This window comes from Scyliorhinus torazame, chromosome 9 (assembly GCF_047496885.1).
Source record: "Scyliorhinus torazame isolate Kashiwa2021f chromosome 9, sScyTor2.1, whole genome shotgun sequence".
NCBI lineage: Eukaryota > Metazoa > Chordata > Chondrichthyes > Carcharhiniformes > Scyliorhinidae > Scyliorhinus > Scyliorhinus torazame.
The window spans coordinates 207,292,866-207,303,957 of NC_092715.1; positions in this window are offsets into that span (position 1 = coordinate 207,292,866).

Sequence of the window (11,092 nt, forward strand, 5' to 3'; positions counted from 1 at the left end):
TCTCCACTCTCCGCTCTCCGCTCCCCACTCTCCACTATGCAGTCTCCACTCTACACTCTACACTCTACACTCTGCACTCTCTGCTCTCCACTCTCCACTCTGCACTGTGCCCTTTGCACTCTCCATTTCCACTCTCCACTCTCTGCTCTCCACTCTCCGCTCTCTGCTCTCCACTGTCTGATCTCCGCTCTCCACTCTCCACTCTGCACTGTCCACTCTCCACTCTCCACTCTCCGCTCTTCGCTCTCCACTCTCCACTCTCCGCTCTCCGCTCTCCGCTCTCCACTCTCCACTCTCCTCTCTGCACTCTGCACTCTCCGCTCTCCAATCTCCACTCTCCACTCTCCGCTCTCCAATCGCCACTCTCCACTCGCCGCTCTCCGCCGTCCACTCTCCACTCTCCACTCTGCACTCTGCACTCTGCACTCTCCACTATGCACGCTCCACTCTGCACTCTCCACTCTACACTTTCCACTCTCTACTCTCCACTCTCCACTCTGCACTCTACACTCTCCACTCTGCACTCTACACTCTCCGCTCTCCACTATGCACTCTACACTCTCCGCTCCCCACTCTCCGCTCTCTGCACTCCTCTCTCCACTCTCCACTCTGCACTCTGCCCTTTGCACTCTGCACTCTCCATTTCCACTCTCCGCTCTCTGCTCTCCACTCTCCGCTCTCTGCTCTCCGCTCTCCACTGTCTGATCTCCACTCTCCGCTCTCCGCTCTCCGCTCTCCACTCTCTACTCTCTACTCTCCACTCTCCGCTCTCCGCTCTCCATTCTCCACTCTCCGCTCTCCGCTCTGCGCTCTCCGCTCTCCACTCTCCACTCTCCACTCTCCACTTTCCGCTCTCCACTCTCCACTCTCCATTCTCCACTCTCCACTCTCCACTCTCCTCACTGCACTCTCCACTCTCCACTCACCCGTCTCCGCTCTCCGCTCTGCGCCGTCCACTCTCCACTCTCCACTCTCCACTCTCCTCTCTCCGCTCTCCTCTCTCCGCTCTCCAATCTCCACTCTCCGCTCTCCAATCTCCACTCTCCACTCTCCACTCTGCACTCTCCACTCTCCACTCACCCGTCTCCGCTCTCCGCTCTGCGCCGTCCACTCTCCACTCTCCACTCTCCGCTCTCCACTTTGCACTCTGCACTCTGCACAGTGCACTCTCAACTCTCCACTATGCACGCTCCACTCTGCGATCTCCACTCTGCACTCTGCACTCTCCACTATGCACGCTCCACTCTGCACTCTCCACTCTGCACTCTCCACTCTGCACTCTCCACTCTCCATTCTCCACTCTCCGCTCTCCGCTCCCCACTCTCCACTATGCAGTCTCCACTCTACACTCTACACTCTACACTCTGCACTCTCTGCTCTCCACTCTCCACTCTGCACTGTGCCCTTTGCACTCTCCATTTCCACTCTCCACTCTCTGCTCTCCACTCTCCGCTCTCTGCTCTCTGCTCTCCGCTCTCCACTGTCTGATCTCCGCTCTCCACTCTCCACTCTGCACTGTCCACTCTCCACTCTCCACTCTCCGCTCTTCGCTCTCCACTCTCCACTCTCCGCTCTCCGCTCTCCGCTCTCCACTCTCCACTCTCCTCTCTGCACTCTGCACTCTCCGCTCTCCAATCTCCACTCTCCACTCTCCGCTCTCCAATCTCCACTCTCCACTCGCCGCTCTCCGCCGTCCACTCTCCACTCTCCACTCTGCACTCTGCACTCTGCACTCTGCACTCTCCACTATGCACGCTCCACTCTGCACTCTCCACTCTCCATTCTCCACTCTCCATTCTCCACTCTCCATTCTCCACTCTCCGCTCTCCGCTCCCCACTCTCCACGTTGCAGTCTCCACTCTACACTCGCCACTCTCCACTCTCTGCTCTCCACTCTGCACTCTCCACTCTCCACTCTCCGCTCTCCGCTCTCCACTATGCACTCTACACTCTCCCTTCCCCACTCTCCGCTCTCTGCTCTCCACTCTCCACTCTGCACTCTGCACTCTACCCTTTGCACTCTGCACTCTCCATTTACACTCTCCGCTCCCCACTCTCCACTATGCACTCTACACTCTCCCTTCCACACTCTCCGCTCTCCGCTCTCCGCTCTCCGCTCTCCACTCTCCACTCTCCACTCTCCACTCTCCGGCCTCCACTCTCCACTCTCCGCTCTCCACTCTCCACTCTGCACTCTGCACTCTGCACTCTGCACGCTCCACTCTGCACTCTCCACTCTCCATTCTCCACTCTCCATTCTCCACTCTCCATTCTCCACTCTCCGCTCTCCGCTCCCCACTCTCCACGATGCAGTCTCCACTCTACACTCGCCACTCTCCACTCTCTGCTCTCCACTCTGCACTCTGCACTCTCCACTCTCCGCTCTCCGCTCTCCACTATGCACTCTACACTCTCCCTTCCCCACTCTCCGCTCTCTGCTCTCCACTCTCCACTCTGCACTCTGCACTCTACCCTTTGCACTCTGCACTCTCCATTTACACTCTCCGCTCCCCACTCTCCACTATGCACTCTACACTCTCCCTTCCCCATTCTCCGCTCTCCGCTCTCCGCTCACCACTCTCCACTCTCCACTCTCCACTCTCTGGCCTCCACTCTCCACTCTCCGCTCTCCACTCTCCACTCTGCACTCTGCACTCTGCACTCTGCACCCTCCACTATGTGCGCTCCACTCTGCGATCTCCACTCTGCACTGTCCACTCTGCACTCTCCACTATGCACGCTCCACTCTGCACTCTCCACTCTGCACTCTGCACTCTCCACTCTCCATTCTCCACTCTCCGCTCTCCACTCTCCGCTCCCCACTCTCCACTATGCAGTCTCCACTCTACACTCTCCACTCTCCGCTCTCCACTCTGCACTCTACACTCAGCCCTCTGCGCTCTGCACTCTCCATTTCCACTCTCCGCTCTCTGCTCTCCACTCTCCACTCTCCACTCTCCGCTCTCCGCTCTCCACTCTCCGCTCTCCACTCTCCACGCTCCTCTCTCCACTCTCCACTCTCCACTCTCCGCTCTCCACTGTCTGATCTCCGCTCTCCGCTCTCTGATCTCCACTCTCCACTCTCCACTCTCCACACACCACTCTCCATTCTCCACTCTGCACTCTGCCCTCTGCACTCTGCACTCTGCACTCCCCATTTCCACTCTCCGCTCTCCACTCTCCGCTCTCCACTCTGCACTCTGCACGCTCCACTCTGCACTCTGCACTCTCCACTCTCCACTCTGCTCTCCACTCTGCACGCTCCACTCTGCACTCTCCGCTCTGCACTCTGCACGCTCCACTCTGCACTCTCCGCTCTCCACTCTGCACTCTCCGCTCTCCACTCTGCACGCTCCACTCTGCACTCTCCACTCTGCACGTTCCACTCTGCACTCTCCACTCTGCACGCTCCACTCTGCACTCTCCGCTCTCCACTCTGCACGCTCCACTCTGCACTCTCCACTCTGCACGCTCCACTCTGCACTCTCCGCTCTCCGCTCTCCACTCTGCTCTCCACTCTCCGCTCTACACTCTACACTCTGCGCTCTCCACTCTGCACTCTCCACTCTGCACGCTCCACTCTGCACTCTCCGCTCTCCACTCTCCACTCTCCACTCTCCACTCTGCACTCTCCATTTCCACTCTCCGCTCTCCACTCTCCGCTCTCCACTCTGCACTCTGCACGCTCCACTCTGCACGCTCCACTCTGCACTCTCCACTCTGCATTCTCCACTCTGCACTCTCCACTCTCCACTCTGCACGCTCCACTCTGCACTCTGCACTCTCCACTCTGCACTCTCCACTCTACACTCTACACTCTCCACTCTGCACTCTCCACGCTCCACTCTGCACTCTGCACTCTCCACTCTGCACGCTTCACTCTGCACGCTCCACTCTGCACGCTCCACTCTGCTCTCTCCACTCTGCTCTCTCCACTCTGCACTCTCCACTCTGCATTCTCCACTCTGCACTCTCCACTCTGCACTCTCCACTCTGCATGCTCCACTCTGCACTCTCCACTCTGCACTCTCCACTCTGCACTCTCCACTCTGCACTCTCCACTCTGCACTCTCCACTCTGCACGCTCCACTCTGCACGCTCCACTCTGCTCTCTCCACTCTGCACTCTCCAGTCTGCACTCTCCACTCTGCACGCTCCACTCTGCACTCTCCACTCTACACTCTACACTCTCCACTCTGCACTCTCCACTCTCCACTCTGCACGCTCCACTCTGCACTCTGCACTCTCCACTCTGCATTCTCCACTCTGCACTCTCCACTCTGCACTCTCCACTCTGCATGCTCCACTCTGCACGCTCCACTCTGCACTCTGCACTCTCCACTCTGCATTCTCCACTCTGCACGCTCCACTCTGCACGCTCCACTCTGCACGCTCCACTCTGCACTCTCCACTCTGCACTCTCCACTCTGCACGCTCCACTCTGCACTCTGCACTCTCCACTCTGCTCTCTCCACTCTGCACGCTCCACTTTGCACTCTCCACTCTGCTCTCTCCACTCTGCACTCTCCACTCTGCACTCTCCACTCTGCACTCTCCACTCTGCACGCTCCACTTTGCACTCTCCACTCTGCTCTCTCCACTCTGCACTCTCCACTCTGCACTCTCCACTCTGCACTCTCCACTCTGCACTCTCCACTCTACACTCGCCATGAGCCGCAGGAGGCTCAATAAGGAGACGATGCGGCAAAGCCTCCTGCGGCTGATGCTGTTCATCACCAGTTCAAACAACCAGTGATGCCTGTACATCCTGAGCCATGGTGGACCTCCCCCTCTGGGTCCCGCCCTGACCTTAGGGTGTAGGGCAGAGTCCGGCAAATGGGCTGCCATCTCGAGGATCTGCAGACGCTGCTGCTGCTGCCGTCTCCGGCTCTGGCCACCCAGCCTAGCACTACTAGGGCAAGTTCTGCAGGATCCATACTGTTTGTCCAGAGTGACAAACAGTGGTGGCTCCCCTCCCCTCCCCGGAACCCTCCGTTCCCTCATTGATCCCCCCCCCCCCTTCTCCACACCTGGAAAACCGAGCCCACGCACCCCCGGCTCCAACGGGCCCCCCTCACCAGACCCCAGACCCTGTACCTCAGGCACCCGCTCACAATGTCAACCGGACTGAGTGCACGTCTCCCTCCCCCTGGCACCCACCCACCCTCCGGCCGTGTACATGTCCCCGGAGCTGTATCCCATCCCCTGGGTGTTCGGATGTTGGCTGCTGCGTGTGTGGTGTTGCCTCCTGCAGTGTTCAGGCACGGTGTCCAGGCATCATGGTCTGATTGGGATGCTAGGCAATGACTCCCACATGCTACATGGCCCGCCCACCCACGGGAATCCTCTTGGGTTGTGTGAAGTGCTCACTTAACCATGATTGCCAATTCCCTATTAGCAATAGCCTTCAGCTGCACGGCCAGAGGTCCCGGCAGTCAGTGGGGGTTATTGGTGGTCAGTGGGGCAGACGGGCAGGGACAAGGGTTGTCCACCCCCCCCGCCCCAGCCAGAAGGCCACCCCCCCCCGGCCGAGGGTCCACCACCCCCCACCGAGCACTGGAGCGGCAAACTCAGCGCCCCAGGGCTTTTTGCCTGTGAGCAAAGATGGCTGCTCACCTTCTCGGCTCCCTGCAGAAGGCTTTCCGCGAGGTTCAAATTTTTTAAAAGGAGCACTAATCGGTGCCAGCAAGGGGACTTGCTGGGGAGGCCAATGAACGATGGGAGGCTATTGGTTATTGGGTGGCTCCTGTTAATTGTATGGAAATAGAGCTTAAGTGGTGATAATTGGTTTCTCGCCACGCTAGGGTGAGATCCCGATTTCGCCTACAGGAGCAAGCCGGATACATCGCAAACTGTTTGGAGCCTGCCGCAGTTCCTATTTTCAGCCTCTCCCGCTATTCACCGGCCTTGTTCCATTTGAGTGAGAGCATAATAAGGCCGGAGAATCACGCCCATTGAGGCGGGCAAGCCTGGGGGCGCTGGTAACGGCTCCGCACCCGGTGGTGCCGAAGAAACGCTCAACTAACCCGGTGGTAGTAGCCACATTCAAAGTTTGGCGGCAACTTCGTCGACATTTCAATTTGAAGGCTGCCTCAAGGCTAGCTCCCATCTGTACAAACCAGTCATTCAAACCTGCTAGGTGGATTGTGAAGTTTAGGGAGTGGAAGGAAAAGGGGCTGGAGAAGATGGGAGATTTGTTTTGGAGAGATTCGGTTCACTAGCCTGGGGGAACTGAAGGAGAAATATGAACTTACAGATACTGATGTGTTTAGATATCTCCAGGTGAGTAGCTGGATCAAAAGGCACTTTCAGCCTTCCCGGTGAGGCAGCCTTCTACCTTGCTTGAGCAGATATATTGTCCTGCTCAGGGTCGGAGGTGGCCAGTACGTTGGGCATTTACCAGCGGATAGTGAGGGAGAATAGATGTGATTGGCGTTCGAGGGGGTCGGGAAACCATGTGCACATGTTCTGGTCATGCTCCAAGCTGGTGTGCTTCTGGAGGTCCTTTATGTTGGCAATCCTGGGCATTGGGTTGGAGCCTTGCCCACTGGCGGCGATATCTGGGGTTTTGGATGTGCCGGAGATCCTGACGGAGGTGAGCAAGATGTCCTGGTCTGTGCCTCGCTTGCGGAAAAGAGGTGGATCCTCTTGGCCTGCAGGTCCACTACACCAGCAAGCGCCTCAGTGTGGTTGGTGACTTGATGGAGTGTTTGCACCTCGGGAAGATCAAGTTTACCGTGAGAGGGTCGGTGGAAGGGTTTACCCTAGATGGCAGTCATTTATAATGTTTAAAGAGTTGGTCACTGTTAGCTGTTAGGGGGCAGGTGGGTAGAGTAGGTTGGGTGGGGGAGGGGGTTAGTGGTGAGATTATAGTGTTGTAAGGGGAAGTGAGGGGTGGGGGTGGGGGGTTTCTTACTGTTTGGTTGCTATTATGTGTTATTGTATGCTTTGTATAAAAATTGTTTAAAATCATAATAAAAACATTTCCAAAAGAAAAATTGTCAATGTTGTTTTATATGGCCGCTTTTCTTGTGTGTTTGTTTGAAACTTTAATAAACATTTTGTTATCTGACTAATTTACAATCTGACCCTTTCCCTGGCTGGGTTTCATCTCTTTTATCACAATTTTTCCAAATGGCAACAGTAAATAGTTAATTCTGCATTTTGATCGGTTCAGGTCAGACTTTAGAGTTAAGGGTTAAAGATGGGCGACCCTGCACCATAATGAGATGCGTTGAATTTTACCCAAGTTCCAACTGTGATCTAATTAAAGTTTTGTCTTCTTCTTCTTCCCACATCTAGTGACGACCTAAGGCAGACATTTGTCTGTTTCCATAGCTAATTATTCCTGGAACCGGTCAATAGTCTGCCGCCAGAGGTTTATAGCTTGAGAGGGCGCCAATCCTCACCCAACATGGCTGACCAGGAGTCTCTGCTGCTCTTACTGCCCGCCATTGGTGTGTGTTGGCAGGATTTTGCCTGTTGACACATTCACCCTGTTTGGCTGCATTCTGAATGCAAATTAAGGTTTTGTACATCACCTTATTCTATGGTACAGATTTGAATTCCCAGGTGGAAAACTGGAGAGAGCTGATGAACTTCCCACTCAGAAGTCTTCATGGGATGCCTGGCTGATTTAAACATTTGATTAATATCCTGTTGGCGAGCTGCCTGCTGGCACTAAGAGGCATACGACTGGCTGCCAGCTGGTGAAAATCGGGTATTTTCGAGGCCGCCGCCAGGATTCTGCTAAGTTGTGCAGGAAGTTTGGTTTTGGAGGCTGGAAGAGGATAGCCACCCAGGTTTCTATTCCTCCCTATCCCACAAAGAAAAGCTTCGTACTTACTTTTTGGGGCTTCCACTTGATATCCAGCTCGGCTTCACAGGTTGATGGAAAGCAATGTTTAAGATATCCACATGACCAGATTATACCAGATCGCACCCCCATCCCCCACATGTGCTGCATCAGACCCCGTGCGACCTGAGTCTTGCCCTTTTCCCCTCCACTCGCCAATGTTGTGTTGCTGTTGTACCCTCAATAATAACGCTTAGAGAGTAAACGGTAAAGAAGGCTTTAATAAGCTAAGAACTAGCCTGGTGCCGAGACGGGTGCTAACTGGGTGCCGCCCACAAGGCGGCCCCTTATATACGTCTCCCAGGTGGGCGGAGCCGGAGGCAGAGTCCCCCAGGGTTCCAAGCCCGGTCTTAAATGGGACATCACCTTACATGATGATAAGGGTACAGTAATACAGTAATCTTTCATCACATTCACCCCCTGTTTTAAAAAAAAGTCCGGCGGGGGTAAAGTGCCATCATAAGTCCATTCGTCTCGGCGGCCTGATCGTCCTTATCGACCTCCTCAGCTCGGGCGGTGGTGTGGCAATCCCGGGCGTCTTAGTTGAGGGTACGTCCGGGAGCACGGTGGTCGGAGCCTTGGTCCGGGGCGGGGTAGGGGATTGGGGCGCAGGGGGAATAGTTGGGGCTGGGGGTAGCGGTGCCGGCGGGGTGTGTAGAGGGGGGGCGCTAGGGGGCGCGCGTGGTAGGTGCCCACCAACGGGGAGTGGGGCTGGTAGGGGGGGTGTTGTAGTGGGTGCCGGATCCTGCAGGGGAGCTGCGAGGGAGGGGGCATCTGTAGTGGGGGAACCAGCGGATGCCAGATCCCGGTGGGAAACCGTATTTTGCCTGCGGTCGGGGTACTTGACGTAGGCGTAACTGGGGTTTGCGTGTAGTAATCGGACCTTCTCGACCAGGGTGTCCATTTTATGGCTCCTCGTGTGCCTCTGGAGAAGAACAGGTCCCGGAGCCATCAGCCAAGATGGAAGCGAGACCCCGGAGGTAGACTTCCTGCGGAAAACAAACAATCGGTTGTGAGGGGTCTCATTCGTGGCCGTGCAGAGGAGCGACCTAATGGAGTGTAGGGCGTCAGATAGGACCTCCTGCCAGCGGATGGTTGGGAGATTTCTCGACCGCAGGGCCAGAAGGACAGCCTTCCAAACTGTCGCGTTCTCCCTCTCCACCTGCCCATTTCCCCGCGGGTTATAACTGGTCGTTCTGCTCGAGGCAATGCCTTTGCTGAGCAGATACTGACGCAGTTCATCGCTCATGAACGATGTACCCCGGTCGCTGTGGATATAAGCAGGGAAACTGAACAGGGTGAAGATGCAGTGCATCTCGGTGGCAGAGGTCATGTCGGGGCAGGGAATGTCGAATTGGAAGCGGGAGAACTCATCGATAACGGTGAGGAAATAGGCATTGCGGTTGATGGACGGGAGGGGGCCCTTGAAGTCCACGCTTAGTCGCTCAAAGGGCCCGAGGCCTTCACGAGCCAAGTCTTGTCTGGCCGATAGAAGTGCGGTTTGCACTCCGCACAGACCTGGCAGGCCCTGGTCATGGCCTTGACCTCCTTGGTTGAGTAAGGTAGGTTGCGGGACTTGATAAAGTGGATGAGCCGTGTTACCCCCGGGTGGCAGAGGTCATTGTGCCAGATGGTCCTCCTGCGTGTTGGCGGACGTGCCGCGGGACAGGGCATCTGGGGGCTCGTTGAGCTCCCCTGGACGATACTTGATATCGTACGTGTAGGTGGAGAGTTCGATCCTCCACCTCAAAATTTTATTGTTTTTTTATTTTGCCCCGTTGTGTGTTATCGAACATAAAGGCGACCGACCTTTGGTCGCTGACGAGGGTGAACCTCCTACCGGCTAGGTAGTGCCTCCAGCGCCGTACAGCCTCCACAATGGCTTGTGCCTCCTGTTCGACTGCAGAGTGCCGAATTCCAGAGGCGGTGAGGGTCCGGGAGAAGAACGCTACTGGTCTGCCTGCCTGGTTGAGGGTAGCAGCCAGGGCGATGTCTGACGCATCGCTCTCTACCTGGAAGGGGATATTTTCGTCCACCGCGCGCATAGCGGCCTTGGTGATATCGGCCTTGATGCGGTTGTAGGCCAATCGAGCCTCCGCCGACGGGGGAAATATCGTGGTCTTTATGAGTGGGCGGGCTTTGTCCGCATATTTGGGAACCCACTGGGCGTAATAGGAGAAGAGCCCCAAGCACCGTTTGAGGGCCTTGAGGCTGCGGGGGAGGGGGAGTTCCTTTAGGGGGCGCATGCGGTCGGGGTCGGGACCTAGGACCCCGTTTCCCACGACATAGCCGAGGATGGCTAGCCGGGTTGTGTGGAAAAGGTATTTTTCCTCGTGAGAGGTCAGGTTGAGGGCTCGGGCGGTCTGGAGGAACTTTTCGAGGTTTGCGTCGTGGTCCTGCTGGCCATGGCCGCAGATGGTGACATTGTCCAAGTACGGGTATGTAGCCCGCAAACCGTACTGGTCCACCATTTGGTCCATCTCACTTTGGAAGACAGAGACCCCATTTGTGACGCCGAAGGAGACCCTGAGGAAGTGGAAGAGCCGGCCGGCTGCTTCAAAGGCAGTATAGAGGCGGTCTTTCGGTCGGATGGGGTGCTGGTGGTAGGCGGATTCGAGATCGACCGTGGAAAATACTCGGTATTGGGCGATCCGATTTACCATTTCTGCTATGCGAGGGAAGGGGTACGCATCAAGCTGCGTGAAGCGGTTTATGGTCTGGCTATAATCCACGACCATCCGTTTCTTATCCCCGGACCGGACCACCACCACTTGTGCTCCCAGTAAACCCCCTCTCCCAGTAAACGCTGGACCTCTGACTTGATAAAAGTCATGTCTTGGGCACTGTACCGCCGGCTCCTGGTGGCAACGGGCTTACAGTCGGGAGTGAGGTTCGCGAATAGAGAGGGGGGTGCGACTTTCAGTGTCTCAAGTCTGCATACCGTGAGGGGGGGCAAGAGTCCGCCGAACTTCAGTGTCAGGCTTCGGTGGCTGCACTGGAAATCCAGTCCGAGCAGCAGGGGGGCACAGAGGTGGGGGAGGATATAAAGTTTGACACGGGTACATTCGGCGCCCTGGATCGAGAGATCCGCGAAACAGTACCCCTTGATTTGTACCGAGTGGGACCCGGAAGCGAGGGCTATGGTTTGGGACATGGGATGGGTGTGCAAGGAGCAGCGCCTTACCGTTTCTGGATGGATAAAGCTCTCCGTACTCCCGGAGTCGAAGAAGCATGAAG